Consider the following 14666-nt stretch of genomic DNA (forward strand, 5'->3'; position numbering starts at 1 on the left):
TTGTGGATGCCGATTTGCCATGGAAGAGGTTTGCTGGAATAACAACCGACGGAGCGCCATCAATGACAGGGAGGAGAAATAGACTGGTGGCATTTGTTAAAAGAAAACTTGATGAGGAGAGTGTGGAGGTCTTTGCTCTCATCATCCATCAGCAGGTCCTTTGCAGCAAATGCATGAAGTTTGACAATGTGATGTCTGTCGTAAAATGCATCAACCATATCAGATCCAGGGGCTTAAGCCTTTTTGAAAGAAATAGAGTCAGCATATGAGGATGTGCTCTACCTCTCAGAGGTATGTTGGCTCAGCAGGGAAAACATTTTGGAGAGGGTTTTTGAGTCGAGAGCAGAAGTGAAAGCCTTCACTGGAGAAGGATAGGATGTCTGTTCCTGTGCTAAGTGATCCCAAATGGCTCATGGACTTAGCTTTTCTTGCTGACATCACACAGGAGCTAAACGTACTGAACAAGAAGTTACAAGGCCAGGGGCAGCTTGTCAGTGCTGCCTTTGACAACGTGAGAGCATTCTCCACAAAACTTGTGTTATGGAAAGCCCAGCCCTCTCAGACAGAGAGGGCTGGGCAGACCTCTGTCATTTCCCAGGATGCAAGGCACGCATGGAGACTTCAGGACACACAGAACCACTTTTTTCAAAGTTTTGTTGACCCCTTCTCCTTCGATGTGCAAGATGCCCCTTCTGTGCTTCAAATGTAGCTCATTGACCTGCAGTGCAATTCTGAACTCAAAGCCAAGTTCAGGGAGGTGAGTGGAAAAGCAGACAAGAAAAAGACAAGCTTGGACTTTTTGGGAGCACATATCCGTGTGAAAAGCTCTTCTCCACCATGAACTTTAATAAGTCAAAGTACAGGTCCGAACTTACTGATGAGCATCTTCAAGCCATACTGAGGGTCTCAACTGCTTCCTTCGTCAAGCCAAATGTGGCTCAGCTGTGTGAGAGGAAGCGCTGCCAGGTCTCTGGCAGCAAGGAGTAGGCAAGAGACACATTCATGTTGAAGAACTATTGATGATAAAGATTGAGAAGATTGGATCAGTTGTACTTTTTGTGGAATACTTGGTGCAGCCCAGCCTCACCCAGACTCTACCTCCAGTGGCCCCCAGGTAAGTTGAGTTTGAGACCCCTGCCCTAGAAGGAATTCTCCAAAAGATGCATTTTCAGTTGCTTTAAATGCCACTGGAGTGTATGTGAGAGGCCAAAATACACAGAACAACTCTGTTTTTTAAGTATCTGCCTGCAGTGCCTATAAAAGTATTCGCCACCTTGGGTGTTAAACCCTTTTATTGATTTGATAAATCAAGCATGGTCAATATAATTTGGCTATTTGGAAAACAAATTACAATAAAAGCCTTTAATGTAAAAATGAAAATGGATTTCTACAAAGTAGTGTAAGAAAAATATGTAATATTAAATAAGTGATTTCATAAATATTCACGCCCTTTAACCCCTTAAAGCCTGTTGTATCATATTTCATACATACTTTTATGATACCTAATCAGTACTAATAAATATGATCAATAAATTACTAAAAAAATTCTAAATACAATCTGATAAATGATAAAAATGCCCTCAAGTGGATTATCAGTTACCAAAAACACCTAATGTATCAAATGAGATAAAATATATATATATATATGTTAAATTTTATGGAAATTTAGATTTTTTTGGATTTCATTTGAAAGTGAAGTAAACATTTCAGATCCAAAAAATTAGAATTTTCTGCCATAATCTGTGTTATCAGGCTTTAAAGGGTTAAAGTGACTGACCTAAATCAACAGAGGTCCAGCCAAATCAGGCTAGTAGTCTGAGTGCAGTGAATGTGTATTAAGTGATTGTAGTAAAAAGACACCTGTGTCTGGTAGGTCCAGTGACTTGTTAATCAGTATTCCTGGCTACCATTACACCACAAAGACAAAAGAACACTCAAGCAACTAATGGAAATGGTTACTGAAAAGTAAAAGTCAGGGATGGATACAAAAAATTCCCAAGGCACTGAACATCCCCCAGAATTCCTACTTCACTGATTTATTTTTGGGGCATTTTTGTGCCTTTATTTGATAGAGGAGGACAGTGGAAAGAGCCAGACACAGGGACGAGAGCGGGGGAAGGGCCTCAGGCCAGATTTGAGCCCCCGCCGTCCGCGGACATGGGGCGCACCTTAACCACTCAGCCACCTGCACCCCCCTACATCACTCATTTAACATGTATTTATTCAATTGACATTACTTTATAGTGATATGTTTTCAATTTGACATTAAATAGTCTTTAAGTATTTTTGGTGAAAAATCCCATTGATATTGACCATGATTGATTTATAAAATCAATAAAAGGATAAAGCATCCAAGGGGGTGAATGTTTTGGTTCAGTTCTGTAAATGTGTTTCTATGTTGAATATTTGAGTTAGAATTCTCCACATCAGTTTTTCTGGCATGTTGAAGAAAGTTACATAAACCTTAAAGTTGTCTGTGTTCTCATTTGTTTATCTAATGCTTGCAGGGATGACCCAGTTCCACCAGTAGTTTCACTCTAATGCACCAATCAAAAGATGGCGTCAAGATTATTGAAATGCAGAAACAAAAGCGGAGAAGACGAGGACTTATTAGTTCCAGACAGTCAGCTTCTCAAGGGTTTCATGAAGAAGGAGAAGCATTCAACAGGTAAATTACTCTTCAAGGCTATGTGAGGAGTTCTACTGAGAGACTAAATGTCACTACTTTAGTTTCTTTACCTAAAATCACAAAACGACAGCTTAAAACAGCTGCTTTCTTTAGGAAGAACTGAACCCTCAAACCAGGGAAAATGGAAAAAGACCAAACTGGAGTTAAGCTTAGTGAACTTAACACAAGGGATTTAAGATGTTAAAGCAGAAGGTGGGTACATTTATAGGCTGAACAGACCTTTTACAGTGCTGCACACTCTCAGACCTGCCAACACTTCCGATGTGATTGGGAGTCTTTCCATTTTTAACTCCTACTCCTTCTGTACTCCTGATCGGTAATGTCTCGATTATCTCTATTTCACATTGACACCTATCAAACGGGTGTTATTCAGCTTCCATGTGGAATATGAGTCATATGGCTGGGTGATCTAACTGGAGGCAGTGGTAAGCATGTGCAAACCATGGTATCCCTGCATGCTTCACTCCTGGCTGTTGCTGCTAAACCCCTCTGCTACACTTAACTTGAACATCAATGAGACACATCCTCAGAGTTACTCTCCACTTGGTTGCGAGACACTTCCTTTTCTCACCACAGGCTGCACTAGTGTATACCAGTGGTTTTCAACTGGTCAACTGGCAGATGTGTTCATGGTAAAAATGTGTGCAGATTTTAATACGTTTTGCTCTGTTGCTTAGTTTTGATATGTGCTTGGTGCTGTCCTCACTACACTAGTCTTCATAAGTAAATTAGTTTGGTTGAAAAAACATCTGCAATTTGGGTCACAATGTTTTTATTACAACACCAGGAGTCGCTCCTAAGGCTAAATGAGGAGTCACAACAGGCCTGCAGCTGTGTTGCTTATCAACTGGCCGCTTACTCACTCATTTTTGCATCAAGTTCTCCTGTTAGTTTGCATATTTTTTTAAACACAGTTCTATTCAAACATTGTAAATATTTCAGTTGTATTTTCTCATAAACATCATCTCCAGAGCCGCATGGGGATGCAGTGGTTAACACTGTCACCTCACAGCAAGAAGGCTCCTGGTTTGAAACCATTTCAGATAGGGCCTTTCTTGCTTTAAAGGTCACATATTTTACCCCTTTAAGACAACTTTCATTTGGTCTCGGAGGTCCCCAAAAATGCCTGTGAAGTTTGTTGCTGAAAAAACACTCCAGTATTGTATTTTTGCATGTCTGTAAACCCCTGTGTTTCAGCCCTGCTCAGAACAAGCTGTTTCTGTGTCTGTAGCTTTAAATGTTAATAAGCTGTCTGACTCCGCCCCTCTCAGGAAATGGATTTGGCTTAATGGGTGTGGCTCTGATTCCAGCTGAGAGGAGGATTTGGAGCGCAGAACTTTCTTCCAAGCAGGGAGGGCCATCTAAACCTGGGGGCGGGGCTTATTCCCCATATGTTATCATGAGGGGAAAATCTGAGAACGGCTTGTTTCAGCACACATTTTCTGAAAGGTGGAGAAAGGGGGGTGGGTGGATTTTTCTGATTCTTGGGGGGGTTGTGGACTGGCCGGGGGCACATATTTTTGCTAGAAAAGTCTGAAAAGTGTTTTTTGCATACTATGTGACCTTTAAGTTTGCGTTTACGCCACATACAGTCATGTGCATAAGTTTTAGGTGTGTAGGGCACTAAGGATCCATCATGATGCTAGATGGCATCTCTTTTGCCCAAGTCATTTAACTGCCAGCAGTTTTCAGGCCCATGGGACATCCACAGTACAACCAAACCATTTATCATCAGAGCTCATTTTTTCCTATAATTTATTACTGGTGAAAATAAAAATGTTGACCCCGTTAGGCTCTCAGGTTAGACCTAAATTCAGAATCCTGCGCTCTGATTGAGTTTGACACCCTTTTCTATTTCAGCTGAAAAGTGGTAATGTCACCAGCATTGAGTAAATTTCAATTGTTTTCATCCTATTAAAGTTTTGAGTATTTCACTGTAAGCGTCTAAAAGGTTGAATTAAGCTTAACTTCTATAGATAATCTTCCTGCTCTTATCTCCATCGACCCCCAAAGCCTGGTAGTGAAACAAGACTCCATCTGATTGGATTTAATAACAAGCTCTGCTCTTGATAATGAAGTCAGACAGGTCTGACCTGATTACCCTGCTGAAATTAGAAATTTAATTGCATAAATTTTTCAGCTGCTGGAGTCAGGGAGGCATGGCGCCACAAATCTATTATCAAGATTCTCCTCCTCGTGAGCTGCTCTCAGACGTGATGCCATGTGGTAACAAATGGCTGCTATTTGTGGGGAATGGGGATGAAACTGCAGAGCTGGATCTCCATCTCAATCAGAAGTGGCAATCAGGAGGTTGTTTGGGTGTTTCTGAGAGCAGATAGTAACTGCTAGCATCATTTGTGGGCGAGAAAGTGATGCTATGTTAATGTACGCTGGGATCTCTCTGTTCACATGAAGTTTTTCAGTCAACATAAAGGTGAGATTTGTGATAGTGCAGGTGTGCTAGCTTTCAGATCAGCTCCTAATAAAGTTGTCAGCTGTTGTTAGATGAAACTGGCTTATGGACAACCTGTTTGTCTTACTGCATGTGTTATATAATCTTGGCAGTTACCTTATGCACTACAATGTTTAAAAGCTGATTAAAGCAGCATCTTAAGACATGAAAACTATTGTAGATTTACCTCATATGGCATAGTTTTCCAGTAATGCAAAATTGTCATGCATGATGTTGAGCTATCAGGAACAAGCTTTGGTTTCAGAGCTCATGCTGCACAACTGTCAAACAGTTAAGTACTGTGCAAGGACACTCTGTTCGTGATGAATAGCTTCAGTGAATACTGCAATAATTCAGCCTATTTTGTGTAACATCAACATTAAAGTGTGTAGGCCAAACTGCAGTCTCTTTTTATGACTTTCAATGATTTTTTAAAATGTCAGCCACAAACTAAAAGAAAAATCTACTGCACAAATGTATCCTTCAACCTCTCTCGACATTCTTCCATGTACCAAATATAATGGAAAACAAAAAACATGAATAACATGTCCGTGTTTAATTTTCTGGGCCTTTACCCCGCGTCAGCCTGAGGGAAGGAAAAATCATTGACTTTATACAACTTTGGTGAAAGTAGAAAAAACTTATTGGTAAAGTGATTTGATGTTGATTACAGCGAGCACTGTTGCTACAGTCGCTGGAGACATCTTTGAAAAATAAGGGGGGAAATTCAATAAAAATGGTCTGACCTTTTCAGCATGAGTGCGGGTAATCGTTGCTGCTTATTTCCCTCCTGCTCTACATCAAGTCACAGGGGCTTTTAATGGAGCGGGAGCTGAGTAAATGATGCAAACAGGGAAAATTGGGGAGAACTTCTCTTTAAAATCCAACTGATTTTACTCTTAAAACTCAAATGAGCAGTCTTTGAAAGTGCTACGGTTGTACTTGGCTGCTAAACTATTCGTAAAAGCATTTATTGAAAAGTCTATATCTCAGACTAGAGGCATGCACCATTAAGATATGGACTTTATCAGCCTGAAAGGGTCAAACAAGGACGTTAGACCAGAGGGATTCAAGAGAGTAAGACTGAAGGTACAAATTATATGTGATCAGAATAGGCCAGCTTGATCCAAATGGCATCAATAAGACCTGAACAACAAACCAAAAAGACTCTTTGTTTTGATCATATGCCAGAAAAGTTCCTCACTTCATACTGCAGTTTACCTTCAAGTGACGGCGGCCTTACACCTAACGACCTTTCCTCCGATTTCAAAGTCAGACAAAATTCCAAAGTCGCAGTAAAATCATGGGAGTCTTGCTGAAGTTGTAGCTCTCTCCCATTGTCTCAGTCATTGGGTGTAAGGGGGCCATAAGACTCGATTTTAGGCACTTGAGGCAATTCAATTCATTCCAGGCTGACATGACAGATATGGTTTCAGGTATCAGTTTGTTTCCGTGGTGAGAAGACTGGCGTTTTTATACGGTACTATTATTCTGGAGTGTTTCCAGGATAGTTCCTCGGGTGTTGCAGTCACATGCAAAGTTGCTTTTGATTCTACTTGATGTAAATGATTTAAAAACATCTGATTAGGAGAGATATTAACTCAAGTGCAATCTCCATCTCCTTCTGCATTTTGTTCTCTGTTCAAAAAGTGTGGTTGTGAATTTCCACCAGATGCATGATGGGAAATAATCTCAAAAGGAGGTATTCTAGTCTTGTAGTTAGTGGCTGACAGTCTTTGCAAAATCTTAGTCTGAGACTAAAAACTCAACGGCTTGCCGACAAATTGTCTTTAGATGTGAGAGGGTCTCAGATGTCTTTTTTTGTCTTTTAAGAGTTTTATCAAAGTCCTCTGATGTAAGGCCAGCATTATGTGACTTGCTGAGTTTTTACCTGCTGGGGTGTAACTCCTTCATCCAGTAGATTAAGGGTTCAATCCCCAGCTCCTGCAGTCACGTATTTTTTCATCCTTGGGCAGGACACTTGACCCCAGTTTGCTCCCACAGCTACGTCAGTGGCGAACGAACGTGAGTGAATAGGATTACAGAGTGATAGTTTATCAGCAGCCTGCCTTGGCTATCATTGGCTTCATGCTTTTAGGGAATTTTTTCAAAGCAATACCACCACTTGGCAATAGCCCCTTATGCACGTTATGGCATAAATATGAAGTTGACATTACTTTGCTATATTCAGTTCACTGTGAATATCCACATTGTTAACGCTGCCCATAAAAAGCTCATTCTGTTTTCGGTGTCAAACTCAATCACAGCAGGGGCCGGATTCTGGATTCAGGTCTAACCTGAGATCCTAACAGGCTGACCTTTTAAACCATAAACTGTCAACCTCATTTCACCAGTAATAAAATATGAAAAATAAACTGATGATAATGATTTTGACATTTATAAAGTTAAAAAAAAGATAAGTTTAAAGGCTCATAATCTGAGAAAAGTAAATTTATTAGTTCAAAAAGGTCAAAAAATGAAATTGAAATGGAAAAATTATGTTTTTTTTTTTGAAGGGGAATATATTAGAAAGAAAGTTAAAATCATGAATGTTAAAGGTCAAAATATGTAATCATGAAATTAAAAGCCAAAATATGATTCAAATTTTTAAATTGTGAGTCTAAAAATTCAAACTGTAGGATAATGGAGTCAAAGTTTGGAGTTGAAAATATGAGATAAAATACAAAATCATGAGTTGAAAAGGTCAAAATATGAATTAAAAAATTAGAATTGTGAGTCTTAAAGCACAAAATATTATATGAGAAGTCAAAATTATGAGTTGAAATGCTCAAAGTACAGAATAAAAAGTCAAAATCCTGACTTTGAGTCCTAACTGTGAGATGCAAAATTGAAAATGTGAAATTAAAACACCAGTAACTTTCTTTTCCCGTATTCCTGACTTCTTATCTAATTATTTTTATTCCTTTTTCAGATTTTATGACTTAGCAAGGATATCTTTAATCATCAGGATAAGTTTATATGAAACATAAAACATAAATTTTGGTTACCACAACTCAACAATAGACCATTTTGCTGACCCCCATGGGCCCCCAGTTTGGCTGGGACCCAGAAAGCTCTCCTCTTTATCCCCCCTTATTGGCGGCTGTGGCCACAATAGTTTTAGTTAGTTTGGGTTTTTAACCTGGTTCTATTTATGTTTTTGTTAACTAAAATGTTTTTTACATTTTATTGTGTTAGTTTTAGTTGACTATGATAACCTTGATCTCAAGTATAATGTTTGCAGAGCTTTTTCACAGAGCCATTGCAGACAGTTAAAAAAAGTAAATGTTAAAGGAAAGGCTGAACAGGCTCACAAAATCCAGATCTAAATAATAAATTCAGGATGGAATTTCGCTGCAACAACAGCGAAACCTTATGCACATATTTATGTCTCCATCCATCCATCTTGTTCTGGTCATCGAGGGATGGGTCACAGTGGTAGCAGGCGTAGCAGCCTGCTAAGCAGAAGCATGTTTGTATTGTTATTGTTAGTATTATTAATGTGTAGGCATGGAACTGTGAATAAATAATGTATTTCAGTCCAGCTTCACATGACTGCAGTCTGGACAAACCACAGTAGAAACCAAAAATAATGACGTCTCTGCTGTATCTGTTTAACCTTTTCATAATTCATTGCCGTACAGCGCTGGACTTACAATGCCATTTTTCCAGAAATTGAAAGGATATGTTTTTCCTGGTCAGAGAACACTTGACTGAGCATCACCTTGTTCAAGGGCATGAAATAAGATCAATGCATTAAGAGCTTGTCCCACCAACAACAGTAGGACCAAATTCTCCTCAGCAGCAGTCCTTGGCCAGCTTCACGCTTTTATAATTTCGATCTTTGCTGAGTTCAAGTTCAACAGTTCAAAGGGGAACAGTGCTGAAATAAATAATTCAGATCCCTGCAGAGAATAGCTCTGCTTGGTGATGCCGATGTCAGGCTCAGATGCTTCAGTTTGATCGACGGAAGATCCAGTGGACCCAGTGGCATTACAACGAAATAAAAACAGAGACATAAAGAAAGGAAATCATAAATGGTAGGTGTATACATTTAAAATGAGAATAGAAATGAGTATTTTGTACCAAATTTTGTAATCAAAGTAAAAAGAAGATATGAAAAAGGTCCAAAAAGGGAGGAAATCTTTAAGCAGCTTACCTTTAGAAAGAAAAATGTGGGACCCCAGCCAACATCTCGTATAAGGAGTCCTCAAACAGCCGCTATAACTGATGCTTGGTGCTTTGTCACTTGTCACTCCCCACTCATTGACCCTGACTTGCATTTATTTCCACTGTCCTATCGGCCTCATAAAGGTGTAAGGAATGAGCCTGTTTGGAGTCAGCTGACACAGTCCTGGTCTACTTTGTTGTGGCACAAAGGTTTTCACCAACCCCAATTACAAAATAGTTGGGACATTGCGAAAAATGTGAATAAAAACAGAATACAGTGATTTGTTCATCTTTTTCAATCATATGGCACATAGACAAAATATTTATTGTTCAAACTTATAACCTTTGTTGTTTTTTTTAAATATACACACATTCTAAACCTGATACTGTTAACATGCTCCAAAAAAGTTGGGACATGAGCATGTTTACAACTGTGTCACACCACTTGTCCCTGACTGAAGGCACTAATTGCTGAAGTATTGACGGTGAAATTCTTCCCTTTTCTTACTTGCTGTACATCTTAATTGGCTCAACAGTGTGGGGATGTTCACTGTCATTTTTTAAATCCCAAAATGCACACATTTTTAGTGAGGAACAGGTCTGGGCTGCATGCAGACCAGTCCACCCGTACTCTTTTACTGTGTAGCCATGCTGTTGTAACTCCTGCAGAATGTGGCTCGGCATTGATGAAATAAGGAGGGAAGTTCTTGGAAAAGATGCCATCTAGATGGAAGCATATGTTGTTCCAGAACATGTATGCACCCTTCGATAAAGATGCTGTCTTTACCGATGTGCAAGTCAACCCTGCCATGGACACCAACACACCACATCGTCACAGATGCTGGCTTTTGAACTGTGCATTGTTAACAACCTGAGCCTTGATGACTCAATGGCTACTATTTTCAAAAACAATTTAGAATGTCGACTTGTGAGACCTGAAAACACGTTCCACTTTTGATCAGTCTATATTCATGATAATAATATGCATGACAGAATTGTGCCAGCTGAGGGATTGAGGGACATGGGCATTCAGTGTTGGTTTTAGGCCTTGGCCCTTAGAGATTTCTCCAGATTCTCTGAATCTTTTGATTATATTATGAATTGTAGACAGTAAATCTCTGAATTCCTTGCAGTTTAATGTTGATGAACACTATTCATAAACTGCTGGATCATTTACTGTAGTCTTTCACAAAGGCGAGAGCCTTGTGCCAGTATTGATTGTGAACAGCTTTTCAGGAGGGCTTCTTCATGGTACTATAACATGATGCATGGAATGTTCCGGGTGTTTTTGAGTTTTCCACAACTTTCCCATTCCCTTCATGCCCTTGCTGATATGTTGGATGGCTTGTTGGTTGATAGTTGTTTTATATATTGGTTGATTGGTTCATCTTTGTTCAACAACAAAAAAAAGTACAAGACATCTATAAATAAATAAAGAAATAAAAGCATATGTATAGGTCTGGTCAAAACCTGTAAACATGTTGTGGAAACCAAACTCAGAATGTAATTACAACGGTCCATTCTTCATATTTTGATGTAGTCCATCCATCTGTTATCCATACTTCTCGGTCCATTCTGAGTTGCAGGGGAAGGAAAATCCCAGCTGCCATTGGGCGAGGGAGAATGGTCCTGCAATGGTCACCAGCCAATCACAGGGCTGGCTTATAAAGACAAACAACCTTGGTTGGAGGACACTGGAGCACCCAGAGAGAACCTACACATGGCCGGGCAGACCATGCAAACTCCACATAGAATGGCCCTGTCTGACTGGGATTTGAAGTAGGAACCTTCTTGCTGTGAGGCAACAACACTAACCCCTGCACTGCTGTGCAGCCCCACTTTGATATAGTGTATTTGAAAATCCAAAAATCAGTTTATTATTTATATATGCTGTACTGTTAAATGTTTCGAAGGCAATAGCAGAAGTTAAGAAGTTATAGAATGAAATTATGGGTTGATATAGTGTGCTGAATTGAAGTATAGCTCTAAAACTGAACTTTTCCCTGCAGCTTTGTTTTTGCCTGAGAGCATTTGTATATTAGTCATCAGGATTGCATTTCCAGGAGTAATAATTCCACATTTTCTGTTTAATCAGATTAAAACAGAATCTCCAGGATCTCTCCTTGACTGAGTCTCACAGATCTTAAGTTTATCGAAGTCAAAGAGGCAGCCGAGCGGATTGGAGATGGGTAAATTGGATTTTTTGGCAACCAGGGAGGAGGGGGGCAGCTTTTGTCACGGCGAAGGTAATTTTTCATTTGAAATAGCTTCAGGACTGTTTGCTGCAGTGTGTGAAAGTGATGCCCCTGCGCAAACTTCTCTCTTTCCTTGACAAAGTTTCATCGTAAAAATGCCAGTAGGTACAATGTGATCTCGTCACACTTCATTATGTTCAGGGAAACGGAGACAGTGAAGTGTGTGAGCTGGTGTGTGTCCAATGAGGAGCCGTAAAGGAAATGGACTTGACAAAGGCTCCTTGAACACGACTTCAGTCTTAGTGACGGGGCTGACGTTGGAGAGAGATTTTGTTTGTCTTTGGAGAAATCTGTGCAGACATTTTGGGTTGAATCACCTCCTGTAAAGCTCTTCTCACTGCCAACCTGAGACTGAAAATACTGATGAAATATCTTTATATTACTGGTGTGTCTCTGCTCCTTTCAACACTAGTTTCATCCCCGATCTCTGTCTCTGAAGCTCCCTTTATGCTCCATTTTATACGTTGAATGAAGTCCCATTGGAAATTGCTGTTCTTTCACTAGCTTGCTGATGCATTATAATCAGTCGTTGCACTAAAGCACCATAAAAAAGACTAGAATAGTCCAAATAAAATGCATGTATGTCTATCTCTGTGTGGCTTACTCCATTAGGGGTAATTCCTGCCATTTCTCAGCATCAGCGCTGTAGAAGTAAACTAACAGTATCACCAAATGACCAATAATAGTCAAAATTTCTGTGAAACTGCCATTTGTAGTGGGATTATATGAATTGATTGTTCAATTTTAACACACAACCAGAGAGATGAGTCATTGCTGGTCATAATTCTGTTTACTGTCATACAGAGCAAAAGTAAGATAGAAAAAAAACCCTACATCTCAATATCAGTCCAACACTGTCTGGAATGACTGAAATTTACCAAATTACTAAAAGATTTTTCCCAGGTGAGACAAAATATTGCTACATCAATCCACCCTCATCCTGACTCATTTGATGCCAGATCAAATCACTAATGTGAGTACAGAGATGAAAGTAATTTTATTGTATTAATTAACCAAAGAAAAGTTGTGCTGCAACACTTATGTGTCTACATAGACTTAACCCCATTTATTCAGTCCAGGCCTTTTCACCCATGGTGATAGGCCCAGAGAGTGGTGGATTTTGGGCCCTTGGGATATCTGCTGTACAACCAGGGGCTTGTGGAAACCCTACAACCTGCATGGACAGTACCCAAGGACGTACCGACTCCACACTTTTTTTTATTTATTTGTTTATAATTATAATTTTTTTGATCATACAAGGGCATCCAGACCATGGCCTGGGTTGTGTCAGTCTTCCCTTCTGCCTGATGGTATCCTTAGGCAGGTTTACTCACCACTACAGGTCATATTTCAGCCTCAATATTTTCTGCCAAACATGCCTTAAAGTTCTGCACAGTACTAACCGTGCAAAGCAGATGGATATGCCCGTTTGCGTGTTTCTCACTGGTGAATCCATCTTGCAAAGCTCCCGTCTGAACTGTTTGGGCCTGGTTAGAAAGTGACAGGACGGGGCGCAGGTGGCCGAGTGGTTGGGGCACACCCCGTGTGCGCGGGCGGCCCTGGTTCGAGTCCGGCCTGGGGCCCTTTACCGCATGTCTCTCCCCCGCTCTTGTCCATGTTTCCGATTCTGTCCACTGTCCTCCTCTATCAAGTGGAGGCACAAAAATTCCAAAAATAAACCTTTAAAGAAATAAAAAGAAAGTGACAAGACCAATCAGCGATGAGGGGCAGTGCTTTCAGGTGCGGCAGAGTCGTGACATAAGCAAGCAGCAACAAGAGGCCCGTGCAGATATGGAGGCAGATAGCTGCTAAAGTGTTGGTTTTATCAGAACTTCATGAAATTTCTTCATTGAAGGAAGAACAAATAACAGCATTGAGTTGTTTTCTTTTCAAAAACGACAGAAGTCGTGTACTGACATGTCAGCGGTTGCCATGGTTCACGTTATGCAGTTCTCCGAGAGCAGATGAGTTTTTCGTTCCGTTGTGACTTGGTATCTGTGGTTTGTCCTAATAACTGGAGTACTGCACGTTTACATTCCCTAATAACATTATGGGAGTGGAATGACTTTTCCAGTTATTAGTTAGGCCCTGAAGTGTTGCTAGGGAAAATGAATTATTGCTTTAGTAAAACTTATGAAATAATAAACTAGTGCTTCAGACCTCCACGTAATCCATTAATCCCTGATGACTGGACATTAACCCTTACATATTGTATCATATCCTTCTGTATCACATTACGCTGCTACTGAGACAATTCATATCCAGGACATTAACTCTTTAAGAACACAATATGCATCTTCATAGATTTCTGGAGGTTTTTTGTTTGTTTTTTAATCAGGGAGATAATTCAAACTGTGAGTGATTTTTTTTTCCAGTTTGACTTCACACCCCTGTTGGCTAAAACTTTTCCAGGAGGGAAATTTAAATGTCACAACTGTGCTCCAATGCATTGCAATAACAATGCCAATCTTCTGATGGAAAACAATAACCCAGTTATACTCACAATACCAAGACCACTGACCCTATCACCAGTCGAAATACTGTTTTGGGACATTTCTGGAAAACCAAGGTGCTCCTCTGGGTATATCTAAAATGATATCCTCCTAAAATGTCCACATATGGTAATGACGTTAAAGGTTAGAAAGACATTTTTACTCCAGCAAAAGGTTGGAAAACTTCAGCCTTTTGCCAAGATTAAGGACAGAGAGTTAGATGTGTTTCTTTTCAGAAAGGGCAGGCATCAACTCTTCGCACTCATGAAAGTAAAATATGCTTTGGGAACATCCACCAGCTCTGCTCACTTACTTTTGCTCCTCTACATAAAGGACACACTCCTCCCTTTATTGCTGCTGAATAATGCCACTTGACATCCATTATGAGTATTATTCCCAGAGCTGGAGAGCCAATCTCTGCAGACCTCACTGTCAACAGATCTCACAGGGATAATCTCAGCTCATAATTAGTTTATATGTGATTGTCTTTTGTTTATTCTAAAGTTTAGCTAGTCATTATCGGTTAAAGACAGAAGTGTGGCTTCAAATAACTGTTTTACTCCTAAAAGCACACATGTATGACTGTTTCTCTTTTACCCTGCCCTTCA

General features: G+C 39.9%; 1 long non-coding RNA gene across 2 annotated transcripts in view; it reads left to right on the forward strand.

Moving 5' to 3' along the window:
- The first annotated feature begins 970 nt into the window (after positions 1–970).
- The window catches only part of LOC121521785, a 32150-nt gene continuing 18454 nt past the window's right edge, over positions 971–14666 (forward strand). For both annotated transcript variants that reach the window (XR_005992888.1, XR_005992889.1), the window contains exons 1-2: positions 971–1114; positions 2508–2668. This is a non-coding gene — a long non-coding RNA (uncharacterized LOC121521785). The remainder of the gene's footprint in view (positions 1115–2507; positions 2669–14666) is intronic.

This window comes from Cheilinus undulatus, linkage group 14 (genome assembly GCF_018320785.1).
Source record: "Cheilinus undulatus linkage group 14, ASM1832078v1, whole genome shotgun sequence".
Lineage (NCBI taxonomy): Eukaryota > Metazoa > Chordata > Actinopteri > Labriformes > Labridae > Cheilinus > Cheilinus undulatus.